Source organism: Mesocricetus auratus, unplaced genomic scaffold (genome assembly GCF_017639785.1).
Source record: "Mesocricetus auratus isolate SY011 unplaced genomic scaffold, BCM_Maur_2.0 Super-Scaffold_100009, whole genome shotgun sequence".
NCBI classification, from domain to species: domain Eukaryota; kingdom Metazoa; phylum Chordata; class Mammalia; order Rodentia; family Cricetidae; genus Mesocricetus; species Mesocricetus auratus.
In genome coordinates, this window is record NW_024429193.1 from 57,459,799 (window position 1) to 57,473,833 (window position 14,035).

The following is a 14,035-nucleotide window of genomic DNA, read 5'->3' on the forward strand; positions in this document are numbered from 1 at the left end:
CTTTCCTGTTTTACAGAGAATAAAATAAGTAGCTTTGGTATTTGAAGATAGTCACAGGTCAGTTCTTAGCATCTTAGATGCTCGGATCTACCCTGCTGTCCTCACAGACATTGGTCACTTTCTCTACAGCTCTTCTTTCAGGGAGAGCTGATGGATTTGTGACACAACCTAGACTTACCTCCTTTCCCTTGCTTTTGGTACACTTGACACTGAAATGAAAACAGTGTGTGTGAAGGAGAGCTTTGTGGATTTGTTATCGCTTTCCACTTTTCCTTTGATGTGGGTTCTGGAGATTGAACTTGGTCTTCAGGCTTGAGCAGTGAGTGTCATTACCTGTGGAGCCATCTCAGCAGACCAAGAAGGACATTCTTTCCTTATAATAAATAATAAATAATAAATTTTATGATGACACTTTCATACATGAATATAACACACTTTGATAATATCTCCTGTGACCTCTCTTAGCAACCCTACCGGTCCTCTTCCTCTTTCTAAATAGTCCTTGATTGATGCCTTTATGCTTCAAAATTGCCTTATGCAATAGATATGTGTATTATTCTCATTTCACAGATGTGAAAACTGAAGTCCAGAAAGGCCAAGCAGCTAGTCCAGGTCACACAGCTGTAAGGGGTGAGCTAGACCCTTACCCTATCTCCAGAGTTCAGGATGGATGGGGCCCTTCACCACTCTGAACACAAACAGGCTGTATTACATGAAGAACACTAAAAAGGCTGACCTGTTGCTAACGATCCACTCTTGCCCCTTTTATGTCCAGTACCCAAAATATTAACTTCAGAAACATGTTTCTTAGGATATGAAGACACTCACAATACACTTTAGAGTCACTAAGAGTGCTTTTAGGAATTGCCAATGGGATCACTGGTTTGAGGCCACACAACTTTAAAAACCAAAAGAAAGATTTCATTCAAGTTTTCCAACCAACAGGTCATTGAGTAACAGGCACTAGAAACTCAGGGTAGAGCCTATCACTCTGCTCTCCCAAGCTTTTCGGGTGATCTGTCAGTGTTTCCATGAGGGTAATGAGCATCCACAGAGAAGAGAAATCAGCACAGGAAGAGGACCTCCCTTGGCACTGGGCAGAAGAGGGGACACAGGAAGGTGGTCCTAGTTACAGTTCTCTACAGCTGTCCTTCTGCACATGTGACATGCACACATCCACTCACATCAACACAGTCCTTGGGCTGACGTGTTTCTGCTTCTCCCCATGATCTCTTGTAAGCAGTCAAAGGTTCGCAGGAGAGGGCTGGCAAAACCCACCAAGCCTCTTATGGTGCTGTGAAAAGGAATGGGAATGACCCCCATAGACTCATGTGTTGGAATACTTGGTCCATAGGGCGTGGCACTATTAGTAGGTGTGGCCTTGTTGGAGTAGGTGTGCTCTTTTAGGAGGAAGTGTGTCACTGTGGGATGGGCTTTGAGGTCTCACATATGCTCAGGCTACACCCAGTACACAATTGCTTCTGCTGCCTACAGATCAAGATGTAGAACTCTCAGCTCCTTCTCCAGCACCTTCTCTGATTGCCTGCTGCCATGATGATAAAGGACTAAACCTCTGAAACTGTAAGTCAGCCCCAATCAAATGGTTTTCCCTTATAACAGTTGCCGTGGTTATGGTGTCTCTTCACAGTGATGGAAACCCTGACTAGACATGTCTCTTCCCCAATGATGCCTAGAAGGATAAAATTACGAGTCATGGCAGGAAGGAACATGCTGCCTCAACTATCAGCCTTATTTGGAGGCAGAAGGATAAGAAGCCTTGAGGTAAAAGCAGTGTACTGGCGAAAACACAGAAACAGAAATTATGGCACATGCAACTCATGAGCTGAGAGAATGACCAGCAGAGATACCAGAGATACCACTGGATAACAAGTCATGCGCCTCCTCCTCATTCTCAGTTAAATGGAGCCACATCCGATCCCCTCCATGCTATTCACTGGAGCAGAGAGAGAGAGAGAGAGAGAGAGAGAGAGAGAGAGAGAGAGAGAGAGAGAGAGAGAGAGAGAGAGAGAGAGAGAGAGAGAGAAGTGTTATATTGAAGAAACTCCCAGGCGGGACAGGCGGGAGCAAAGATGCCTTAGAGAGAGGTAGCCTGGCAGGTCCATAGATGGAAACAGCCTTTCCATGCATGCAGCTGAAAGCTGAACACCAGTTCCTCTGACAATTAGGCTAGGCAGTCCTTCCTTACCTCACAAAATTATTCAAAGTATTAAATAAATGGCAACTGGAATGTGCAGACCATGATAACTAAAATAGACCTATATAGATCTAGATTGACTTTAAAAATACAGATGTCTGGTATGCTTTGCTTACATGTATGTGTATGCACCATGTGTGTGCCTGGTGCCTCCAAGGACAGAAAGAGTGTCAGATCCCCTAGAACTGCTATTACCCATTGGGTAAAGTATTGGGGATCAAGCCTAGGTTCTCTGAAAGAGTAACTAGCATGCCTCATTGCTGAGCCATCTCTGCAGCCCCTGGACTGATCTTTTTTAGGAAATCTTTAAAAATATTTACTCCAAGTAAAGATTTCTATCAAAACAGTTTTCCTCTTTTATGACCAAAACGATGGGCTGATCAATCCATAGTCGTAACATATACTTCACTTTGATCATATTTCACCCCATTACCCTCTCTTTTATGCTCTCCTCTGGTCCCCTTCTCTTCACAAATAAACCCCTTCTACTTTCATCCAGAACCCCCTTGATTGCCAAATATCGGTGCTCATTTTTATGGTAAAGCTCTTCTAGGCCATGTACACCACGTCTCACCCCCCTTGCGCACTTACCTGCTTGCTAGGCTTGAGAGACCCTACTGGTTCCTCATTTCTTATCTCTTTGTCATATCTGTCTCATCCTTGGGCTCTCCATTGCCTTCCCTTCTTGCCTGTGGAAGGTGTGTCCCTGGGTTCAATTCTTGATCACTCTCTTTTTACCTGTTGAGTCCTGCCTTGGCTGAGCCCATCCTTTCTCTCTTGGATTTAATCACTACCCTTATTCTGATGGCATCTTCAGGTTCAGTAATATTCACATCTAACTTGCATGCATCTCTGCTTTTCCTGGCTTCTGAACTTAGGTGGGACAAATACAACAGATTTCTTTATCAAGCGACTCTGAGAAAGGATGTGTGACACCTATGCACAGGAGTAGCGAGTCCATGTGTAATTCTCCGGCACCTTTCTTTCTCCTCTATTCAGTGAACAAGGAACACCTTACTCTAGATGAAGACTAAGCCTTGTCAGTTTCGGTTTCTAAATGACAGTGAGCGGCAGGGCCCAACACAAACACAAACCTGACACATGGTATAAAACGGAATTTTTTTCTCAAGCCTCTCAGACTTGGACATTGTCTGAGACTGCAGCTTATTATACAATCTGTCACCCCAATTCCAAGTCTGTTCCCTAGCGTTACATTTCCCTACAGTAATTCACAAATTATTTCTTTAAAAATGAAACCAGTATTTCTAGCCCTGATTGCTTCTCAGGTTTTCTCCTATTGTCTTTTTGTTCCTATCTGTTGGGCAAGCCAATTTCCCATCTCTGTAAGAACACCTCAGTCTCTGCAGACACTGAATAAAAAACAATCAGGGGCCAATAAATGCATTCCTAGCACTCCCCAGCCCACAAGCCAGCCTTTGCTAAGTGTTTCTAAAAATGTCTTCTAATCATTGCTTGGTTTCCTTACTAGCTTTCCAACTATCTAAGAAGAAAAGCAGAAGAGAAGCATGACCACTTTTCTTATCCCTTGCTTCACTTAACTATCAAAACTGTCATCCTCACTTTGGGTAGGAGGGATCATACTGAAAATTAGAGCCATAGTCCTGAAAACAGCTGGGTATTGCCACAAAAGTAGATAGGTAGACGAATGGAATCTAATTGAAAACCCAGATATTAACCCACACGCATATGAATTCCTAATTTTTGACAAAGAAGCTAAAGTTATACAATGGAAAAAGAAAGCATCTTCAACAAATGGTGCTGGCATAACTGGATGCTGGAATGTAGAAGACTGCAGATAGATCCATATCTATCACCATGCACAAAACTTAAGTCCAAATGGGTCAAAGACCTCAACATTAAATCCAGCCACACTGAACCTCTTTTTTTTTGTTTTGTTTTTTGTTTTTTTGCGAGACAGGGTTTCTCTGTATTGTTTTGGAGCCTGTCCTGGAACTTACTCAGTGGACCAGGCTTGGTCTCGAACTCACAGAGATCCCCTGCCTCTACCTCCCAAGTGCTGGGATTAAAGGCGTGCGCCACCACTGCCCGGCCACACTGAACCTCTTAGAAGAGAAAGTGGGAAGTACCCTTGAACGAATTGGTACAGGAAACGACTTCCTGAACATAACACCAGTAGCACAGACATTGAGATAGACAATTAATAGATGGGACCTCCTGAAACGGAGAAGCTTCTGTAAGGCAAAGGACACAGTCAACAAGACAAAACAGAAGCCCACAGAATGGGAAAAGATCTTCACCAACCCCACATCTGACAGAGGGCTGATTTCCAAAATATACAATGAACTCAAGAAGCTAGCCACCAAAACACCAAACAATCCAATTAAAAAGTGGGGTACAGAACTAAATAGAGAATTCTCAATAGAGGAGTCTAAAATGGCTGAGAGACACTTAAGAAAGTACTCAACATCCTTATCCATCAGGAAAATGCAACTCAAAACAACTCTGACATGACATCTTACTCCTGTTAGAATGGCTAAAATAAAAAACACCAATGACAGTTTATGCTAGAGAGGATGTGGAAAAAGGAGAGCACTCCTCCATTGCTGGTGGGAGTACATACTTGTAGGACCACTTTTGAAATCAGTATGACAGTTTCTCAGGAAAATGGAAATCAGTCTACCACAAGATCCAACAGTTTCTCTCTTGGGTATATACCCAAAGAATGCACATTCATACAATAAGGACATATGTTCAACTATGTTTATAGCTGCCAGAACCTGGAAGCAACCTAGATGCCCCTCAACTGAAGAACGGATGGAGAAAATGTGATACATTTATACAATGGAATACTACTCAGCGGGAAAAATAAACAAAAAAGTCAATGAAATCGTGAAATTTGATGGCAAATGGATGGAACTGGAAGAAAACTACTTGAGTGAGGTAACCCAATCACAGAAAGACAAGAAGAGTATCTACTTACTCATATATGTATATTAGACATAGAGTAAAGGATTACCAGCCTACAATCTACACCACCAGAGAAACTAGGAAACAAGGAAGACTCCAAGAGAAAAACGCATGATCCCCTGAAGAAGGGGAGGGGTACAAGAATCCCTAAGCAAATTGGGAGCAAAGAGAGGGGAGGAAGGGGATGGGAAGGGGAGAAGGGAAGGAGGGAGGAGAACAGGAGGATTGAGAGAGGGGAGGAATAGAGGAGGGCAAGAAAGGAGATGCCTTGATAGAGGGAGCCAGTACAGGTTTGGAGAGAGGTCTGGCACAGGGGAAATGTTTGGGAATCCACAGGGATGACCCCAACTAAGAATCTAGGTAGTGGTGGAGAGGCTGCCTTTCATGTCCTTCCCCTATAATGAGACTGATGACTACATTGGTTGCCATTCCTAGAGCCTTCATCCAGTAGCTGATGGAAGCAGAAACAGGCACCCACAGCTAAATACTGAGCCATACTCTTGGTATCCAATTGCAGAGAGGGAGGAGGGATGAGCAAAGAAGCCAAGATGGTGCTGGAGAAACCCACAGAAACAGTTGACCTGACTTAATGAGAGCACGGAGACCCTAGTTGTAAAAGTTGGAGAACCAACCTCTGAATGTGGGTGACAGCTAGGAGGCCAGAGCAGTCTATGGTGTCTCCAACAGTGGAGCCAGTGCTTATCCCTAGAGCACAAATGGATTTTGGGAGTCCATTCCCTATGGAGAGATACTATTGCAGCCCAGTAACGGGAAGGAGGACCTGGGACCTCCCCCAGATGATATGATGGACTTTGATAGTCTCCTGTGGACTGCTTCAGTATCCCTAGGGATCGGGTGGGGGTTGGTTGGGAAGTTGGTGGGGAGCATGGGAGGATGGGAGGTCGAAGGAATGGGGGTATTAGTTATGTAAATAAGAGTGCTTCTAAAATAAAAAAATATTTTAAAAAAAGAGAATCCTTAACTCTCTGTCTCCTCCATTCACACCCTGAGTTCTTGGTTTATCAGCTGTGAACTACACCTATTTGCAATACCACCCCCAAGTCTCCTGTCCCCAGTGTCACCTTCTGCACTGTAGTCACTTCTCCTCCCTGATTCTATCCCTGCCTAGCTCCTATTGATTGTCTCAGACGCACCCGCACACCATCTCTGCCAGAAGGCCTTTCCCTACCCTCATTTTCATTCATCCTCTGCATTTCCATAACATCTTGTTTGTATTCCCATCACAGGGGTAATGGCTGCATCATGGTCCATATATTTGAGGTGAACTTTACCTACAGTAGGTGAAGAGTCCCAAGATCTTGCTCGACTACTGGAATATATTTTATTTGGAGATTTGTCTTCTTGAGCCTTCCCTCAAGCACTGCGATCATAAGGAAAGCTTCTTAATGTCCCTGACCTTAATTTCCTTCATTTAAGAAATGGGAAAGTCATGCTTCTCATATCTATTTTCATCGGGCTGGAATACTATAGGGATTAAACAGCACAAATACATGAAATGTTTGGAACAGTGCCTATTAGCAATGCTGAAGATACTAGAAAATATTAGCATTCAAAACTATTTACTAATATTTATTTTCTTTGTTATAGGCAATAAACAACTAAATAGTAATCAACATTTTAAGGGCATTTTCTTAACCCTGAAATCAAGTAGGTTAAGCTAACTGAGACTTTGGATTGGGGCCCAGTCCTCATGCCTTCACCCAAAGCCCTGTCTGTGTCTGGGATCCTGCAACCAACATTCCATAACCAAAGTTTGAGTCTTTTGACTTGAGACTTGTTCTGCCCTTAAATCACAAAGACCACATAAAGTCTTATCAATCATTTATAATGCCCTCATTGAAGTCGTCCCAGACAAGCCCAGATGGAAATAATAATAACTCATATTTGTGTGTTCTTTGCAATTTCCAAAGTACCCTCACACGCTCTTGTTCCTGTGATTCCCACGGCGCAGCAGTGCCGTGGGAGAGGAGTAGGCATGACTATGATTATTACCATTTCAGGGATGCGAGCACTGGGACTTACAGAGAGCTAAGAAGCCGGGTTCCCGGGAGGGTGCAGCCATGTCCTCAGGCTTCACTGATGGGTTTTGTGACTTCCCACTTCATTGTGCTTGTGTAGCCAGAGGAACTCTTGAGCAGCAGTACAGCATTCAGAGCCACGCTGTAGTGAGTTCATGTCCTACTCTGTCACTTGCTGGCTAATCCTGGGGAAAGCATCACTTGTATGTACTTCAAGGTAAGCACAGATGATGTGTATTGAGTAGAGTTGTTGTGAGATGGACTGAAGCCACCCATCTTAAGCCCTTAGTCAATGGATGGTAGTCATTGTCACTGACATTATTTTCTTGTTTTAACTTTCTTATTTATTATTTTTTTATTCTTTCACATCATGCATCTACTACTATAGAGCCCTCATCCAGTAATTGATGGAACTGGATCTGGAGACCCACAACCAAGCACCAGGCCGAGCTCTGGAAATCCAGTCAAAAAGAGGGAGGAGGGAACATATGAGCAAGGGAGGTCAAGATCTCTACAGAGAGAGATGAACCAAGCTTGTGGCAACTCATGAACTCTAGACCAGCAGCTATGAAGACTTCAAGGTACCGAACTAGACCCTACATATGTGGGAGACAGTTGTGAAGCTTGGACTATCTGAGGGGCCCCTGGCAGTAGGACCATGATTCAAACCTGGTACATGAGCCAGCCTGTTAGAGCCCATTCCCTATGGTGGGATGACATCCTCAGCCTTAATGTATGGGAGAGGGACTTGGTCCTGCCCCAACTATTGTGCCAGACTTTGTTGATTCCTCATGTCCATACCTGTGAGGATGTGTGGACTGATGGTGGGCTGGTGGGGGAGGGGAGGGAGGCAAGAGGAGGTGTGGGAGAGAGTACTGTGGTTGGAAGTTAAGATGAAATTTAAAAGAATAAACAAATTATAAAAAAGATTCAATGCAATCTTAATCAAAATTCCCACAACATTTTCCACAGAAATACAAAAAACAAAAATGCTAAAATTCAAAGGGAACCACAAAAGACCCCAGATAGGCAAAGCAATCCTGACCTAAAGGAGCAATGCTGGGGGATTGTCATCCCAGATTTCCAGCTATGTTACAGAGCCATAGAAAGAAACACGATATCGAGCTAGCACAAAACCAGACATGTCATCAATGGAACCAAATAAAAGACCCAAACACAAGTGCAAATAACTATATCTGACAAAGATGCAAAAAAAAAAAACACTGCAGGGAACATAATATCTTCAACAAATGGTGCTAGGAAAACTAGGTGTCTACATGTAGAAGTTGGATCACCTGAAGCCAGAGTTACCAGTGATTTGTAAGAACACTGACATGGTAGACTCATATCCATCAATCCACACAAAAAGTAACCCCAAACGGATGAAAGGCCTCAGTATGAAACTTGAGATGTAAAGATACCTAGAAGAAAACATGGGCTGCACTCTATAAGGTACAGGTTAAGACTTTCTGAATAGGGCTCCACTTTCTCAGGAACTGAGGCCAATAATTGCTAAATAGTACCTCATAAAACTAAAATGCTTCTGCATAGCAAAGGGAGCAATCAGATGAGCAAAGAAGAGACACATGGAGTAAGAGAAAGGACTAATATCCAGAATCCATAAAGAACTCAAAAGCAGAGTCAAGAAAACACATTTCCCAATTGTAAAATGTGCTACATCTTTGATCTCCAATGAAGAAATAAAATGGTGTATTGCCTGTAAGAAGAAAGATAATGGTGCCTCACACTGAGACACCACTTGCATATTTTCACATTCACCTTTTTGTTGCTGTTGTTTTATCTTGACAATTGCTTTGTGGCATAGTTTTTCATTTCCATGATTTAAAAAATATTTTTAAATTTAATTAACTTTATTTTATGTGTATAGGTGTTTGGGTACATTTATATCTGTGTGCCACATACATTCCTGGTGTTCTTGCAGGCCAGAAAAAGGGGTTAGATATTCTGAAACTGGCATTACAGACACACGTGAGCCAACACATGGGTTCTGGAAATCAAACCCAGGCTCCCAGGAAGAACAGCCAGTGCTCTTAACTACTGAGATATTTCTCCAGCCCCTCCACGATCTTTTAGAAAAGAAAAAAAAAGTTGTTTTAAAGATCCTTGGCTAGCTTGATAATTGATGAAACAACACAACAGGGATGGTTGGTTGCTACTTGGACCAGGACTCCTTAATATGATTGCTTCCTGTAGCACGTTTAGCTAAGGTGAAGGTCAGTTCAGCTGTGACAGGCCTGAGGTTGTGCTGACATGGATTGTTAGAAATTTTGGGTTGTTAGAAGCATTATCTGATCTATACAACAGTTCTGAGCCCCGATTCCAACAGCACCCACGAAACAACCGCTATTCCTGTTCATATCACAATTCAAAAGCCCATAGAGGCTAAATGATAACTTCTCTTGGGATTTCCCAAGGGCAAAGACCAAAAAGAAAAAAAAAGCACACACACACACACACACACACACACACACACACACACACACACACACACACAGAGAGAGAGAGAGAGAGAGAGAGAGAGAGAGAGAGAGAGAGAGAGAGAGAGAGAGAGAGAGAGAGTTTTGAAAGAGCAAAGAGCCCATTAAAGGAACCTGCTTCTGCTCCTTAGTGAATGCGGTACCTGAGGAAAAGCCCTGCAGCCCCAGTACACTCACGACCAGCCTAGTGTTAGAATGCACCACTCAGAGGAATGCCTGCATTGGATAGGAAAATAAAATAATAAAAGAGCAGCTGCCTTTCCAGAGTCTGGCGATTTTACCACATGCAGTATGCGGCATGATTGCCCATCCAGTGCCCTCATTTATTTATTGTGTAGTTGGTATTTGCGTTTCCACTTACTCCCTCGAAACGTGACAGCAAAGACAAATGCATTTACTCAAAAGCCCAAAAGGCGGAAATGGCAGGCGTAGGATGTGATAAAAGTCCATTGGAGTTGACATCCTCTATACTGCTCCCTAGAAGAAACAGGACCAGTAAAACACGTATGCAGAGGCCCTTTATTGCCTTGCGGGGCTCTCCCCCATGTCCTTTTCACTTCCGGGTCAGGAGGGAAGATCCAAGACAGGGCAGCCGGGCATGAAGTCACCCCCTGGATTCCCACACTTCCTTTATAGCTTTCATTCCTCCCAAAGTAGCTGCAAGAAGGACGTGAGGTGAATATTAAAAGCCCCAGGCTGGAAGACCTGCTTAGTTCAACCCCAGTCCCCCTAGCCCCGGGACTTCAAAGCGAAAGGAAGCGCGTGCAGAGAGGGAGGAGGTTTGGGTCCTCCCCGCGGCCCCTGTGAGCTGTGAACATTTGCAGACCCGCGCCCAGCTCGCACCAGGTGTCCGGAGCTGCTGCCCCGCCCCGCCGCGCCCCGCCCCTCCTGCGTCTGCCTTTCATGTGGATCAAGGCCTGAAGATGACAAGTCTCCTGACTGATAGATACACCGAGGCTTCGCTGGTGATTTATTGGCTTTCTGCACCTGACTAGAACCACTAGGTCTATCCGAGGAAGGAAATATATGGGCTTTTCTGACTCCAAGTGGCAGCCCCGGGGCGAGCATGTGATGTCAAGCTGGGCCGTGGAAAGCAGAGCTGTGCACCGGCTTGTGTTTTGTAAGCGGGTCCAGGTCATAAAAGTGTCAGCACGCGATATATTTCTTGTGGGGGATCCTCTCTGGGCTGTGGCCAGCACCCTTTCTCCAGTGGCTGGCAGCTGAGTTGGCTGAGAATGTCCCTGTCTCCTTAGTTCAGGATGATGCTGGGGCCCAAGGCTCCCAGTCACACCTCTTTTACTTCCTAGAGCAGAGCACGGTGCAGTGATAGGGGCTTTCTAAAGCCAGAGGCACAGCGTTCTTGTCCTTCCTCCAGTCTGGGGTCTCTCCTGTCACATTTGGCCTTCAGCAGAGAACAGGCTCAGAGTCTGCAATCAGGTAACCTGGATGGGAATTCTTGTTAGATGGGGCGGGGAGGGGGGGATTCGAAGCAAGTTACATCATCACTCTGCACCTGCTTCCTCATCTGTTACTAGAAATGACATTAATACTAAACATGGGGCAGGGAGGATTAGCACAGGAAGCAAAGCCCTACCCCTACCAAAAGGATGATGAAAGTCATACACCGAAGTCCCTAAGCAAAGGGAGCACAAAAGACCTGCCCGGGGCCCACAAAACAATAAGCAGGGCTCTTCGTTGGAGATGAAGCCGGGATCCACAATCTGCATTTTGCTTGCAGAGGCTGAGCACTGCCCTGACTCTTAGAAGAGTGGTTATGCCCATCCAAACATAAAAGAGTGATTGAACCCACTGTTTTTAATTAACCTTTTGCTGCCAGGGCTGGTGTTGCTGGGCAGATCTGGTGCTCTGCATGGCCTTGATCTCATAGCAATACTCCAAGATGTATCTTACCACAGCATTAAATCAATAAATGTACTTAGGCTTCTGTAAAGGCAAAGATGAAATTCACCCCTTTTGTCTAAAAGCAATGCTTCTAGACAATGAATATTTCCCTCCCTGGGTCAATTTAATCGTCCTGGTTTTATACCAACGTGGAGGTCCTACCCAAGAAAGATGTGAGAACCTTCTTTCACATAAGCGAGGCTGCAAGTCCATAAGGCTTACCCTGTCATTCCAGGGATGTCCTGGGAGAAAAGATGTGAAGGATGCTGGTCCTCAGAATTTTAAAACAGACCCGAGAAGGTCCGAACTGATGTCTAGGAACAGCAGGGGCAATTAATCCACAGAAATAACTGCTGGAGAGGAGAAGCTTGCGCTGACAGTCCCAGATCAACACAAAAGCTAAAAGAACTAGAGGCTGTCTGGTGCTGACGCGGCATCATGTGACTGAAGCTGCTCTCTTCTCCACCTCAGGACACTGTAGTTGCATTTGTGGGCAAACGCTAATCATGGGAATATGATCCTTGTAACAATATTAAGGCCACACCTTAGTAGTAGTTTCTCATCCACAAGCACCAGTGTTCAGAAACAAGAGTCAAGCAGCAAGATGAAGGTGGCATTCTCCTGGTCAGACCTAGGTAGTCTGTCTAGAAGACACCGACATTCTGTGACAATTAGGAATGACAATCGGGGGAGATAGGAAGCCTTTGGAAGATAAAAAGGGATTAAACCATGCCCATACTCCAGGTTGAAAGTGTTTATGTTTCTAATAAACTGCACAGTCTTTACCTCAAATTATTGTCTGTAGTTGCAAGTAGTACTGTCTGTGATAGTCAAGACTTATTTTTGGTTATTTTTTCCGGAACACGGCTCCACCATGACAGTAAGAGATAGGCTAACTCTTATGACCCTAAGAGTCCCCAGTATTTTTAATATATCATTGAAAGGGTTTCTCGCTGTGTGATAACATGAAAGGAAGTGTCTGTCTTCTGTATCTGAGTGTGTCTCACTATCTTATCAAACCTTGATTGTACTGCTTGTGTTGTATCAGTAGTGATTTTCAGTAGGTGAAAAGCAGCAATGAGTGCAGATTTGAGGTTTGGGGTCATATTCATTTGTACTCAAATATAAGATACTGATGTTATGCTATTTCTATTTGTTAAATGAGAGAAAGCATCATTGCCACTCTGCCTACCTTTTTAGTGATACTGGTAATGCTTTCCTGAATTAGAGATTTGTTTTCAAAATGATTTAACTGTAACTTGAAAAAAAATACACAAGTAATTGTTAAATACCATATTTATATGGTAAAGGAAAAATCTTGTCAATAAAATTCAGTTATTTTGAAATAGCAATATGTTTAGCATAGGCTACTTAAATACACATTGTGTTGCTTATACAGCTCATAATACTGGAAAAGAAAGAAATAAGCTAACTCTATACCGTATATGCAACTTGCAAATGTTTCACTCTTGTCCATCTTTCTTATCTTTCACCTTCTCTTGGCAAAGATTTCATGGGTAGATAGTCTGTTGAATTATTTCATTTAAAGACTCAGTAAAAAAACAGTGGCTGAATGAGTTAAAAAATAAGGCTAGCATATGCACAGACAAAGTCACAGGCAAAGCTATAATTCCAGGTGGCTATTCACAAGATCACAGGGCGTATCTGTTATCTTCCCTCCCTGGCATCTGATGGCACTCCCTCCACAGCTGTGAGCAGGTGCACTCACTCCGTTCTCTGTACATAGCTAGGGGGCATGGGAAGGGCTCCAAGGCTTCAGAAGTAGAACACAAGCTGAGTTTCAGCCCCTCAGTGAATCCCTTAACTTGGGAATGGTGGCTGTGTAGGATCCATCTGCACAGGCTCATGGAAGCCCAGTCTCAACATTACTCTTCTGTCACTTGCTTTTCCTTCCAAGTCTTCCTTCTGGACCTCAGTGTAGACACCTGAAGTCCAGGCCTGTGGGATCCCAGCTCTGGTACTTACAATATGTGTGATTGGGGGCTCATCTGTTCATCTTCCTGGGTTACTTTTTCCTTCTGTAAAACAGAGATCTGTCTGCATCACCTTTCCCAGGGTTCCTGCTGGAATGCAATGATTCCCACTGAGTTCTGATTTGGATATTCTAGGTCATACTTATTTAATGACAGTCTCACAAGATTGCAGATTAGGAGACATTTTAAGTATTTGAACTTCAAAGGCCTATAAGAGATTCCTGCATCCACCAAGGCCTTAGAGGAAGTAAGGGACCAATGGACAATAGAGAGGCAGTCTGTGCCAACAAGCAGGCCTTTTCCTTTGTTCTGGGTCCTAACATCTCAGAGCATTCTATCCTAGCTCCCCTAATTGTGCCCATCACCCCTAGCTACAAGACCTGCCAGTGGCCTCATTCCAAGACCTGACACTGGACCCAGGCTTGTCACTTAGCCTGA

General features: G+C 44.0%; 1 long non-coding RNA gene across 1 annotated transcript; it reads left to right on the forward strand.

Moving 5' to 3' along the window:
- Positions 1 to 10,300: 10,300 nt before the first annotated feature.
- LOC121142381 lies at positions 10,301 to 12,395 on the forward strand. Its single transcript, XR_005879392.1, has 2 exons — positions 10,301 to 11,138; positions 11,839 to 12,395. It is a non-coding gene; the product is annotated as an uncharacterized LOC121142381 (long non-coding RNA).
- Positions 12,396 to 14,035: the final 1,640 nt, after the last annotated feature.